This window comes from Oncorhynchus masou, chromosome 5, assembly GCF_036934945.1.
Source record: "Oncorhynchus masou masou isolate Uvic2021 chromosome 5, UVic_Omas_1.1, whole genome shotgun sequence".
In the NCBI taxonomy this organism is placed as follows: domain Eukaryota; kingdom Metazoa; phylum Chordata; class Actinopteri; order Salmoniformes; family Salmonidae; genus Oncorhynchus; species Oncorhynchus masou.
Window position 1 is genome coordinate 42,972,133 of NC_088216.1, and position 14,467 is coordinate 42,986,599.

Consider the following 14,467-nt stretch of genomic DNA (forward strand, 5'->3'; position numbering starts at 1 on the left):
TTTAAATGTCTTTCTACTGTTGTTTTATTTCTTTACTTACCTAAACACACACACACACACACACACACACATGCTTTTTTTGGCACCATTGGTTAGAGCCTGTAAGTAAGCATTATACTGTTTACACCTGTTGTATTTGGCGCACGTGACAAATAAACTTTGATTTGATGTTCTGTTTGATTTACAGGGCTAAACTGTGATAGCATTGATTGAACAAGTGCTTATCGCATACAGACATGCAGGCATGCAGGAGCACACATGCACGCACACAGGTTGCAGGGTAATAGCAGGATAAGGCCCCAACCTGGCATAGATTACCCCATTGGATCCAAGCCAAGAGAAGGTTCCACGGAACCAGGGTAAAACATAGCCCATTTACGCTTAGGCTACAATAGTAGCAATCTATTCAACCAAAGGTCAGGGCTGGTAGGGCCACATTTTCCATCAATCTGGGGCCTGTGACACATGTCCAACATTAATCAATTATCAGTGTGTGTCACCAAAGAGGATGACATTGAATCAGTTATTTAATGATAGACTTATCGTGGCAGCTCTTATCCTCTTTCTCTCAGTACCCGTACTTTAAGTTTTTGTCCTTCAAGCTATTTCTCAACTGAAGGCTTGGTTTTGAAGTTGAATGATTGTTACAGTCAACAATGCTTTTTCGATGCTATGTGATATCCTCATGATTGTGAGACATTTTCATTAGGCAAAATGAAAACTTAAAATTGTCCTCTTTTAAAGAGAAAATATTCACAGAGCTTAACTGCTTCCTGAAGGATGATCTTAATCCGAAGTTTGGATTGTTAATTCAATTGTCTGATCTCTAAGGTTGCTCCAATTCGCATACCTCAGAAAGATGTCTCTAATTGATTTCCAAAACAAATTAAATGGCTGGATAATTACATTTATTGTGTTGATAATACAATTACTGAAAAGACATGTAGGATTTGACGACAGTAGATGACGATGAAGGTCATTATGTCTTGTGTTGTTTGCCGTCTCGTTGCCTCTTAAGCTAAAGCCAGCCAATTCTCTGAAGAACCAATTCAAAATCAAATCAGCAATATTAACTTGCAAAGTCTGTATCCTTTGGTTCCTTGTTCCCTGTAAAGTCCTCTATTAACTACAGAAGGATCACAGAGGAATGTGAATGTGTATTTTAAAATGTCACACATTTTTCCCTCTCATTTTGTTTTGCAGGATCTCTTTCTCTTGGCCACTTCGTCACTGTCTTTGAAGACGGACTATCCAAACCATTCAACAAGGTATGTGAGCAGGGATATCCAATTTCTTCTCACAAAGTGTCTCTGGTCTTTAAAAGGGCAAAGTGACCTTCACTCCTCTTTGGGTCTCGTCTCCTCCTTGCTTTCTTCCTTCCATCCGACAGTGGTTGACATTGTGAAGGACACCAGTGGTTGACATTGTGAAGGACACCAGTGGTTGACATTGTGAAGGACACCAGTGGTTGAGTACTAAAGAGACACTAGCCTATTTGTGGTTGATGCTGGATTAACTGAAAAGTCTGAAACTACTCGAGGAATTAGTTTATAGGGCCACTAGATGGAGGCAGTTAGTGCAGGTTGACGATTATTGTCATGAATTTTGCCCTGGAGGCAGGACTGAGATATTTTCGCTAGATAGGCCAGCTGCAAAATCAAAATAGTCTATATCATAATAATACCTGAAAACAAAAATGTGCTTTTTGGTCTTAATCTAAGGTAAGGGTTAGGCATAGGGTTGGCGTTGTGGTTAATGTTAAGGTTAGGGTTAGGTATAAAATCAGATTTTATTACTTTGAGGCTGTGCCAGCTAGTGACCACTCTGCAGAGCTGCTTCTAGGGCAAGATTCATGACAATAAATGTAAACCTACACACTTAGCTTTGTCCTTGCCCAGGTTGAAAATTGATGGAAAGGAGGAATTTGGATAGAGCATCGCTGTAAGCTGAAAAAAAGAATGGGTTAAGGAAAGGTGGAACTTGTCGCTGCATGTTACGAGCTCTGATGAATCTCTTGTTCACTCCTGCCCTGACTTATTAGAATAGAAATGGCGGTGTATACAATGATAAATGGCTTGGATATTGATGGGCGTGCATGTTGAAGTAGTGTTCTGCTGTTTCAGGGATGAAAATACATGTTTTGTTATCCTGCAGAGCATTTAAAACTTGACTGAACAAGCCCAACACTCAACATTTTGAGGGGTCTCGAGATAGAACCCTGAGCTCCACCACTGAACAAGTCATTTCTTATGATCGATTCAAAGCACTTGTAGAGATGTATAATTTTATCTGAGATTATCGTCTCTCTTGTATAGCTACTACCCAAGTGCAGTGAAACATTTATAAAAAAGATCTCCTCTCTCTTCTGCAAATTCAATAAATGTTGACACTGCTTGGGGATGTTCATTAATATTTTGTATTGTTTCACAACAAGCCATTTTTCATGTTTTAAAGATAAAGAAATCAATTAAGATTATTTGAAGTGAATGAGATACATTTTGGTTTTGGAAGAACACAGGAATCTGGGTATTGGTACCATGTGATAGCAGCATGACTCTGGCTAGTTAGGCTTTGTAACTGTGGGGTGTTAAATCTTTCTAGGGGAGGACATTGATAGTGGCTACTTTGTTATCACACTTCAGAGACCAATTCAACATTTTTCAGCAGCTGTTGCGTTGATTATTCGCTCTGTTGAATTCCCAGAACATGAAAGGCCATGAGACAGGGAACAATTTGCTCAAAGCTTATTGAAAAAAACATCAGAGGTTTGAAGCTCCACATACTTAGAGCTGTTCTTTTCAAAGAACCCCAAGCAATTAGGAAAACCTGCATGCTACATGTATGCACTCTGCAATCCTCAAACATCGTTTTTACATATTAATGCATGTTGCTGCATCCTAAACCAACACACACACACACACACACACACACACACACACACACACACACACACACACACACACACACACACACACACACACACACACACACACACACACACCTTATAGGGTTCATTTAGAGGAGAGGCCAGTATATGAGCCTTTCACTATGTAGCAACATGGTGATGTTTCAGGGCTCGAGGGGTCTTCAATTAACACATGGCCTATGGCCTCTGGAACAGCCATTAATGACATTCATAATCGTTTTAGGGGGAAATAGTCAAATACACAGACGTGTTAAGGAGGAAGGAACCTATCATTTGTATGGTTATTTCCATAACTGTTCCTTTCAGGGCAGTGTGTTGGAAAGTTAAGTGTCTCACTTACTCCGAGCAAGGCTTGAGCTCCGCCCTCCAGGGATTTGAACCAGTCAATCTGGTTGTCAAATCAGTCAATCCCCTTAACCTTCCAGGCCAAATTGTAGACTTCTGTGGATTTTTACATTAGGGTGTTCTGAAAGGCAGCAGAATTACACCTTACATCGTCATCGTCGTAGGATTATTCCACTGTCCTCTGCATTGAAAGGGAAAAACAACTCATCTATTCCCTATAAAGTGCACTACCTTAATTAACCAGGAAGTGCACTATATAGGGAATAGGGTACCATTTCAAACAGAACCCCTGCTTAAGCTTTTTGAGAGTAGATGGTTGCAGGAGTCCAAATTGGAGGTACCAGTGTAGCCTTGGTGCTTCAGGGAATGCACCAGTGAGCTATGGTTGCTGTTCTACTTGAATGTATGAGTGGTGCCTGTAGGTGATACTCATACAGGAATTGCGAAACGAAGTAAATAAGAGGTACTGTAAATAAATATATATGCATACTAACGACAATGTCCTGTGTGTTTGTCACCAAGAATACAAGCTTCTGCCCACCTATGATGATTTACGATTTGATTACGTACATTTCCACCTCACTTTTCCAATGTCAATCAAGCAAGCACGCCTTTGACAAAATGTGGTTACACTTAAAAGTGAAGATACGTGGCAATTGATGATAGCTGTGCCGTAAACATACTGTCTATAGACTGTTGTAAGGCTAGCTCTATGCTACCAAAAGGCTACGCTACATTGACATTTCAGAGGGAGTGCCAGTAACTATGGCCAATTTATCACATAATGATACTGTGTGAGAAATATTCAATATCCAAGCACATGAGAGATGATCTAGTTTCCCCCGAGGCTTATTACATTTGCTTCAATCAGCCCACTCACTTCTATATTGTTTTCTCTGAGAGCTTGGCTTATTGCATTGCATTTTATGGAGTTGATGAATTGCTGATGCTATTATTCTGTTTTGATTTCATCTCTCTTGAGGGGACTGTGTGCCAATGCAACCAACCTGCAATCCGCATGGGTTATTTAGAAGGAGAACACTGCATGAGAGTTTAGCAATTTTCCCCATATGACTGTGGTATACTATGTAATCAAAGTTAAACCATTTACCATAATTTCAAATGGAAACCAATGTGATGGAAAAAAAGGAAATCGTACAATCAATAGATGCGTGTGAAGTGGTTAGCTTCACAAAAGTCCATGCCATCACCTTTTCTTCCGGGGATGTTGCGTAATTATACTGTACACAACGAACCCATTTGAAAATAAAGTTATAAGCTATACTGGCTTTGTTTACATTAGCTCATAGGAAGCCCTCGCAAGGTATAGAGCCACACCACCAGTCCTTTGTACCACTCCACAGCACTGCGTATACCTTCCAGTCTTACCTTTGGCTTAATGGAACCATGTCCATACTCCATATGTTATGTCCACACTCCATACGTTATGCATGGATGCTTTCTCATCCCTGTGTCATACTCCCTCGCCAGCTCTCTCAGTTCATCTGGCTTCTCCATTTTACTGTCATGTTACAGGCTTCCCATTGACTGCCATGAGACGGCCTCGCCATAATAATATTATGTTGTGTTGCGCACTTTGACATCGAATGCCTCCCTGATGTACATTCTTCTTGTTCTAACGTGATGCTGTCTGAGTTGTAGTTTTGAGTTACTGGGGTGTAGCAAGCCCAGGTGTAGGAAGCAGAGCTGCGGCGGTTTCTCCATAGGGATTCACCCTCTCCTGGGAACCTATTGTGCGTTAGCTTCGCTAAGCGTCGATATTTTATCGGCTTTTACCTACCCTGTGTTCCTAATGTGAGAGTTGTTGGTTGTTGACATGCACAGTATTCTTGGTCCAACACAACCAATTTCCAGCTGTCATTTGGAATAGTACTGAGTGACGAATGACGAAATCCGGCCTCGACTGAGTCTGTGTGTACGTGCAAGCGTGTGTGTGCACTGCATGTTCTGCACTGCTACCGTGTGTGTGTTCACTCTCTCACATTCTGTCTTTCTCTCCGTTCCTCCCTCTGTTTCTCTCTCTGTGTTAGCAGTGTCCAGTCTGTGAAAGGCTGTAGGCATTGCATTAACATGCTCTAATCCTGTGGGTGGCTTATTGGAAACAAATCCCTCCCAACGCTTTTAAAGCTCCTGCCTTTTCATTTTTAACCCACTCTCCTCGTCCTCCTCCCCCACAAGTGGCTATACTGGCCCTATGGCTAAATTTGAAATAAACCAAGGCCCCCAAAAGCACCTCTCATATTTGTTAAAGGATTCGATAGGTATAGGCATAAGCATGGCCACTCTGCTCACACAGGAGTAATAAAGGCCTAGTGCACTAATTTGATGGGGTAATTTTAAAATATATATATATATATATATTGTTTATATATATACTGCATGTTTAAATATACAATACCATTCAAAAGTTTGGACACACCTTCTCATTCAATGGTTTTTCTTTATTTTTTACTATTTTCTACATGATAGAATAATAGTGAAGACATCAACATTATGAAATAACACATGAGGAATCATGTAGGAACCAAAAAAGTGTTAAACAAATCAAAATATATTTTTATTTGAGATTCTTCAAAGAAGCCACCCTTTGCCTTTATGACAGCTTTGCACACTCTTGGCATTCTCTCAACCAGCTTCATCTAGAATGCTTTTCCAACGGTCTTGAAGGAGTTCCCTCATATGCTGAGCTCTTGTTGGCTGCTCTTCCTTTACTGTGTGGTCCAACTCATCCCAAATCATCTCAATTGGGTTGAGGTCGGGTGATTGCAGAGGCCAGGTCCTCTGATGCAGCAGTCCATCACTCTCCTTCTTGGTCAAATAGCCCTTACACAGCCAGGAGGTATGTTGGATCATTGTCCTGTTGAAAAACAAATGATAGTCCCACTAAGCGCAAACCAGATGCAGAATGCTGTGGTAGCCATGTTGGTTAAGTATGCCTTGAATTCTAAGTAAATCACTGACCGTGTCAACAGCAAAGCACCCCCACACCATCACACCTCCTCCTCCATGCTTCACGTTGGGAACCACACATGTGGAGATTATCCGTTCACCTACTCTGCATCTCACAAAGACACGGCGGTTGGAACCAAAAATCTTTCTTTCCAAAAATCAGACCAAAGGACAGATTTCCACCGGTCTAATGTCCATTGCTCGTATTTCTTGGCCCAAGCAAGTCTCTTCTTCTTATTGGTGTCCGTTAGTAGAGGTTTCCTTGCAGCAATTTGACCATGAACGCCTGATTCACGTAGTCTCCTCTGAACAGTAGATGTTGAGATATGTCTGTTACTTGAACTATGTAAAGAATTTATTTGGGCTGCAATTTCTGAGGCTGGTAACTCTGCAGCAGAGGTAACGCTGGGTCTTCCTTTCCTGTGGCGGTCCTCATGAGAGCCAGTTTCATCATAGCACTTGATGTTTTTTGCGAGTGCAATTTTCCGCATTGACTGACCTTCATGTCTTAAAGTAATGATGGATTGTCATTTCTCTTTGCATATTTGAGCTGTTCTTGCCATAATATGGATTTGGTCTTTTACCAAATAGGGCTATCTTCTGTATACCACCCCTACCTTGTCACAACACAACTGATTGGCTAAAACGCATTAAGAAGGAAATAAATGAACTCTTAATAAGACACACCTGTTAATAATTGAAAAGCGTTCCAGGTGACTAACTCATGAAGCTGGTTGAGAGAATGCCAATAGTGTGCAAAGCTGTTATCAAGGCAAAGGGTGGCTTCTTTGAAGAATCTCAAATATAAAATAGATGTTGATTTTGGTTTTTGGTTCCTACATGATTCCATATGTGTTATTTCATAGTTTTGATGTCTTCACAATTATTCTACAATGTAGAAAATAGTACAAATAAAGAAAAACCCTGGAATAAGTCGGTGTGTCCAAACTTTTGACTGGCACTGTGTATATATTTGTTATGTGATTTATCAGGTGGTGGTGCAGCACCCTCAGCACCCCTACTTCCCGCAGCTATGGAAATAAGCAATATGGCAATATCTCCACCTTCTCTAATAAGCTCTAATAAGCTAAATCATTTTTTTTGTCCTCTTAGAGGTCCATTCATCAAGGCTTTCGATTGAGGCGAACTTAATAGTATAAACCATTTGAACAAACCTTTCAAAATGATACTGGAAAATAGCTAATTTAACCAAGGCCTAGCACTCTTGAGTTGGTTCACATTATTTCCCTGACACGGCATATCTAAAATGATATTTTTTGTGTGCTGTCCCTCTAGTTTTTATTCTCTTTTCCTGGGAACTATGAACCATTGAGACATGCAATGAGGTGTGTGGAGAGTGAATGAGTCATTGTTGACTGTGGAGTGTATGGTTGTCTGAGGCCTGAGCTGACAATGCATAATCTGGCTGCTGTGAGGGTTCACCTGAGGCCATAGATATTGATATTGTTCAAATCAGATCAGTTGTCCTTGTATGTGCTGAGTTTATTATCTGTGCTATTAGATGAGGACACATGCAGAGTATGGCCTTTGTGGTTATAGCTTCTATGAAAAGCTTCTGTTCTGTAAACTGTCCCCATGTGCCCTCCCTCGCAGATGGAAGAAGAACGTGGATATAATCTAATCAGATCCACAGAAAACGGAAGGACGAAACCGGACAAAGGAGACATGGGCATTGTAATTCAGTGTTCTACGTCATAACTTGCATTTCCAGCTTGGAAAATGCTTTCGGTAGAAGGTGCTCTGATCCTAAGGCACAGATCTTCGATCAGATTAGCCTTAATAAATCCTAACCTTAACGATATGGGGAAGAACACGCAAAACTGACCTTAGATCAGTGTTTAGGTGGTGATTTTATCTCCCGGTTCCTTCTCCATCCGGTATTCATCAATGGCTACTTCTAATAGAGTGTGAACTATAAAAGAGAATGAGTTTGAAAATGAACAAATTTTATTTTCTGTTTATTGGTGGCAGCCCTCAAAATAGAGAGAAAAATGTCATTCTCTTTTATGTTCTCATTATTTCAAATGCCTAGCTTTGTTGACATTTCACTGAGTCAAGACAACTAGAATGATGCAATGGGCCTATTATTAACTTGTGGTTCCATTTTTCTTCATACCATTCCTCTGCTTTGGTATTCCATTGGCAACTAACAACACATTGCAATGTAGTGTCACCTGATCAATGTGACATAGACAGATAGTTGTGTCGCTTTTGGTATTGAGCAGAACTCTTCTTGGTACTGCTGTGATGTTGTACCAGTGGCGGTCAGTGCTGTTTATGATGAGGGAGGACAACAAAAATAATTCTCATGAGGCATGGCCTTATTTCTATTACAGAATATTGGATGACTGTCCATTCATATTCCATTCACCCAGTTCAATGTCACATCGATAGGTTTAGGCTACTACATGATACTCAAATGTTCCCTATACCCATCATGAGGTTGCTACAACTTAGCCTATGAATGAACGTTTACATTAGGTCGAGAGAAACATTTGAGGTGACAGACAGTGACACATGGACAGACAGTGACACATTCAATACCCCCTTGCACACTCTTGCCTGCAAGTGTAATCATTACTCCAACAGTTGCAAACAAGAGTTTATATTGGACAAGTTCAGGTATTTTTATCCCTGTTTTGTTTGTTTCCGTTTAAGAAACGAATACAGATATGCATCTGTTGGTCACAGATACCTGAAAAAAAGGTAGGGGCGTGGATCAGAAAACCAGTCCCTATCTGGTGTGACCACCATTTCCCTCATGCAGTGCAACACATCTCCTTCGCATAGAGTTGATCAGGCTGTTGATTGTGGCCTGTGGAATGTTGTCCCACTCATCGTTAATGGCTGTGTGAAGTTGCTGGATATTAGCGGGTGCTGGAACACGCTGTCGTACCCACCGATACAGAGCATCCCAAACATGCTCAATGGGTGACACGTCTGTTGAGTATGCATGGAAGAACTTCATTTCAGCTTCCAGGAATTGTGTACAGATCCTTGGGACATGGGGCGATGTAACATCATGCTGAAACATGAGGTTATGGCGGCAGATGAATAGAACGACAATGGGCCTCAGGATCTCATCACGATATCTCTGTGCATTCAAATTGCCATCGATTAAATTCAATTGTGTTCGTTGTCCGTAGCTTATGCCTGCCCATACCATAACCCCATCACCACCATGGGGCACTCTGTTCACAACATCAGCAAACCGCACGCCCACACGACGTCATACACGTGGTCTGTGGTTTACACGTTTGAAGCGGCTTATGGTAGAGAAATTAACATTCAATAATCTGGCAACAGCTCTGGTGGACATTCTTCAGACAGCATGCCAATTGCGCACTCCCTCAAATCTGTGGCATTGTGTTGTTAAACAAAACTAGGATAGGATGAGGCTAGGATGCCTCGAGGCCTGGCTATTATAGTGTTTACTCTTTAGTTATATATATTGATTCCTATATAGTGGTTAATTTTGTTGGATACAAAACAAAATGTTCACTTCAGACTACCTTAATACTTAAATAGTAATGTATAAAGGATTCACATTTTTACAAAGTGATGATAAAAATGCTAGACAGCAAATTATGTGTTGGTACTTCCTGTTCAAAGAGTTCAAAATGGCAGCCCTAATTTATGTGACCTTCTTGCTCATGCCTACTATACATTACAGTAGTACACACCTTGCTGACCTGTCGGGATAACAGACAGCGAGGTAATTGTGTTGACATAATGGGAGTCAATCCCCAGCCAGACGTCAACAATAAATTGACAGCTGCACAACAAAATGGCCAACGCTGAACAGTCAGTGCTATTTCCTCTATCGACACTGCTTGTTCAATGTTCCTGGAACCCAGCTACACTACCGTAGCTCTCATATTTTCATTTTTAGCTTCATCGAACGGTGAGGTCATTAAATATACATAAAACCCTTCAGTTTTATTTCACCTTGATATCTTAGCCTTGTGAGTTCACCTTCCCTTGCAAGCCAACATGCCTCCTTGTTCTAGTTATTGAGTGAGTCTGAAATAGCTCTGTTTTAGTGCCAGAAATGAACATCGGTCAATTCATTATGAAGACATACTTCTGTAAATGAGGTGTATTTAAGGAAACTCTTTTTAGTCAGGAAGTTTATTAATATATTCCATTTAGCAGACGCTTTTAACCAAAGCATCATACAGTCATGCATGCATACATTTTACACAAGTGTGGAATCAAACACACAACCCTGGCATTGCCATGCTCTACCAACTGAGCCATACCAACCAACTGCTCTACCAACTGAGCCATATTTTCCTCTCATATTGTCACTGTTGTTGTTGTTGTTTCAACACCTGGCTTTGCCCTATGCATAATTCAGAACTTTCCAGAGTTTTCAACGTGCATATAATGACAGTAGAATTTTTGGGGGGACAGTGTTGTGAGCTACTGTGCACTGCTTCCTAACGTGCGGTAACAGCAGGGTTCATACTTCCTGTGATTTTCACTGACCTCTCTCTCTCTCTCTCTCTCTCTCTCTCTCTCTCTCTCTCTCTCTCTCTCTCTCTCTCTCTCTCTCTCTCTCTCTCTCTCTCTCTCTCTATTCCAGTGGGTAGGCAGTGTTTTGCCTTAAATCTGCGAGGCCATCTGCTCTCAAGGCTTCATCCCGTGATGTTTGTTTTGTAGTATCTCTATGCTCGGATTCCATTTGATAAGATTAATAAAGTGAATCTCAGTCAGAAATAAGCTGCTCATTTCGATAGGGGATTTATGAATCGCTCCAGGCACACAACTTCTAAGTTCAGCCCTGGTCGGGAGCTTCCTTTTATTCCTTCCTTCCTATAAAAAAAAAATTCTATATATTTTTGGGACGGTTCACCTGGCGAGTCAGAAAGGGTTGTGGGTAAACACTGAACTGTGACCTATTTCTTTATAACACAATATGTGTTCTGCATTTTATAAAAGGCTAAATCCATTGACCCGAAGAGGTGTATGGAAACCAGACATTATGCAAACATGACCCTGGTGTTTTCGGGGGCCATCTTGGGTCATAGACAAATTGGTTTGCGTTGGAGGACCTTGAAAACACTGTTGACGTGAACTGGGGTCAGATTTAGGTAGCATCAGGTTCACTCACGACAGAGTCAGAGTAATTTATAATGAGGTGTCCCTTTCATTTTGGAGACAGTGGACTATGATCCTCTGCTCTAATCCTTTTTTTGACCTTGCAGTTTGATTTCACAATGACATGAATGACAATTGATAAATAATGTAAATATGTTATTTTTGATTGGACAGAAATGACATTGCTTTCTTCCTGGGCTTTGCTCTTCCACTATAAGACTTAATGCACTAAAAATAACATTTTTTAGTTATTCACTGATGTACAGACAAAACACAGTAGCCCTTAACACAGTAGCTTGGACATCAGTGATGCTTTGAATTGCTGATTCATTCAATGTTGGTGGTTAAAGGGATATTTCACCAAATATCAAAATGACTAACACTATATATACAAAGGTATGTGGACACCCCTTCACATTCATGGATTCAACTATTTTAGCCACACCCATTGCTGACAGGTGTATAAAATCGAGCACACAACCATGCAAACTCCATAGACAGACATTAGCAGTAGAATGGCCTTACTGACAAGCTCAGTGACTTCCAATGTGGCACCATCATAGGATGCCACCTTTTCAACAAGTCAGTTTGTAAAATTTCTGCCCTGCTAGAGCTGTTAGTTGAAAGTGCTGTTATTGTGAAGTTGAAACGTCTAGGAGCAACAATGGTTCAGCCGCGAAGTGGTAGGACACAGAAGCTCACAGAACGGGACCGCTGAGTGCAGAACCCTTAGTTCCAGTGAATGGAAATCTTAACGCTACAGCATACAAGGACATTTTAGATGATTCTGTGCTTCCAACTTTGTGGCAACAGTTTAGAGAAGGCCCTTTCCAGTTTTAGCATGACAATGCCCCCGTATACAAAGCGAGGTCATAACAGAAATGGTTTGTCGAGATCGGTGTGTAACTTGACTGGCTTGCACAGAGCCCTGACCTCAACCCCATCAAATACCTTTGGGATTTATTGGAATGCTGACTGCGAGCCAGGCCTAATCGCCCAAAATCAGTGCCCGACCTCACTAATGCTCTTGTGGCTGAATGGAAGCATGTCCCCGCAGCAATGTTCCAACATCTAGTGAAAAGCCTTCCTACTGTAGAAGAGTGGAGGATGTTACAGCAGCAAAGGGTGGACTAACTCCATATTAATGCCCATGATTTTGGAATGACATCTTCGACAAGCATATACTTTTCGTCATATAGTTCATTTGTTTCCTTACCTTCTAAGCAGTCTGTGGACATTTGGTAATTTGTGTGAACTGTCCCTTTAAGTGAGAACAAGAGAGATAGGAACAGCATGTTGTTTTTCAAACAGTACGCTCGGGGCTTTTAGAATGATGGTGGATGAAAGAGGAGAGGAGATGTTGGGAACAGGCACTGCCTGTCACAGGGGGACAAACCAACTGACACTGTGACAAACCACTGGGACAAACCACTGGAGCAGGGGAGGAGGGGTGGATTATTTAGGCGGTTAGGGCAAGGGGCATCTAAGGACAGAGAGTATACTGTCTCTGTAGAGCAAAGTCAGTTGGTGAGAAAATCAATTACGTGTATATTTTGTCATAGAGATATCGGTTTATACTTCTGAAATTGATTTGAACCTCGACCTGCACAAAGAGTAATTACACTACTAAAATAAGTTTCTGCAGTTTATACTGTAATGTCCATGCATACATTTGCATGCAAAACAAACATACAGATATAAAAAACAATGTACCTTTATTTAACTAGGCAAGTCAGGTAAGAACAAATTCTTATTTACAACTCCCAATCACAGCCAGATATGATACAGCCTTAATGTGAACCAGGGACTGTAGTGACACCTCTTGGAATGAGATGATTTGCCTTAGACCGCTGCGCCCCTCCAGAGCCCTCATTCAACGCATTTGAATGAGGAAGTACCTCTTCTTATACAGATGAGCACACAGAATAAGAATATAATGACATAGAATTTTATGTCTGAGGCTGAGCATAATGGTTGAGAGACATAAACGTAATTATAATTTGTTTAAATATGGCACGATGGACGGATGTGATGTGATGTGTCCTCACCCTCCTGCTGTGATGGGGCGGGGACTGCCTAGTGGCCAGATTGTCAACTCTCTGCAGCTCCCTCACTATTTCCATCAGCCATCACACCTCCTGTCAATCACCCACTGCCCACACCGTTCCACCCACCAGAGAATCCCCCTATAGGGGAACCCCATACAGTGCTTCATCCTTTGTGACTATCGTTGTGCCTCCCCACCATGAAATGTGTTAGAACTCAGAGCTCATTGCCTGAACCTGAAGTTCCCTCTTGGAGAAAGAAATTATACATAATTAAGTTCAATTATTTTATATTGCCAGAGAGCAGTAGAAGTGCAGAATCTATAGGCCTATTTATGTCAAGCTAAAAAAAAAATGAAACGTGACCTGAACATGTATTCATCATTTGATTCCCTCTCAAAAGGGACAGGTTTAACCTCTATCAAATCCAGGCTATGTTCTTATTCCACAATATGGGTTTGTTCTCAATGGAGTCCTGGTGAAGACCAACCTGAGTGGCCGAAACATTGTCAATAAATGTCATGGGAGCACAGCATGCAGTGTACACAGACTCTTTTCCTTTTTATTCCACAAACTTCCAGACGCTTACCAGAAAACTCCCCTTAGCTTACCCCGGTGTCCAGGTGAAAACACATGCAACAACCAAGCAATTATTTTCATGCAGTCTGTCAACATGTGACATCTTTTTTGTGTTTACTCTCCCAGTTCTAGCTCATAGTATGCCAGACTCATTCCCGCTCTTCCTCTCTTCTATTTTCTCTCCAATCTCTTAACTTCTCGCAGCCTTGCTCTGCATTTTCACTTTCCAGCCGACTAATTTAGTTTGTGAGCTAATCAACAAGGTTGACCTCAATTAAAACCAATACTTGTACCATTACATTTGGAAACCCAGATCGGGACACATCGCAGACACAGTTTCACTGCTAACTCATAGGAAGCCCATTGCAGCTGTAGGAAGTCCATCGTTCATTTTCATTGCAACAAGTAACTACAGATAGCGGAAACAAAGCACTGATGAAGACTACCATGCAGACAGAGGAGAAGAACACTTACTCTC

General features: G+C 41.2%; 1 long non-coding RNA gene across 1 annotated transcript in view; it reads left to right on the forward strand.

Moving 5' to 3' along the window:
• Positions 1–14,467, forward strand: part of LOC135526787 (uncharacterized) — a 134,815-nt gene that overhangs the window by 44,191 nt on the left and 76,157 nt on the right. The window contains exon 2 of the long non-coding RNA XR_010453354.1: positions 1,204–1,268. This is a non-coding gene — a long non-coding RNA (uncharacterized LOC135526787). The remainder of the gene's footprint in view (positions 1–1,203; positions 1,269–14,467) is intronic.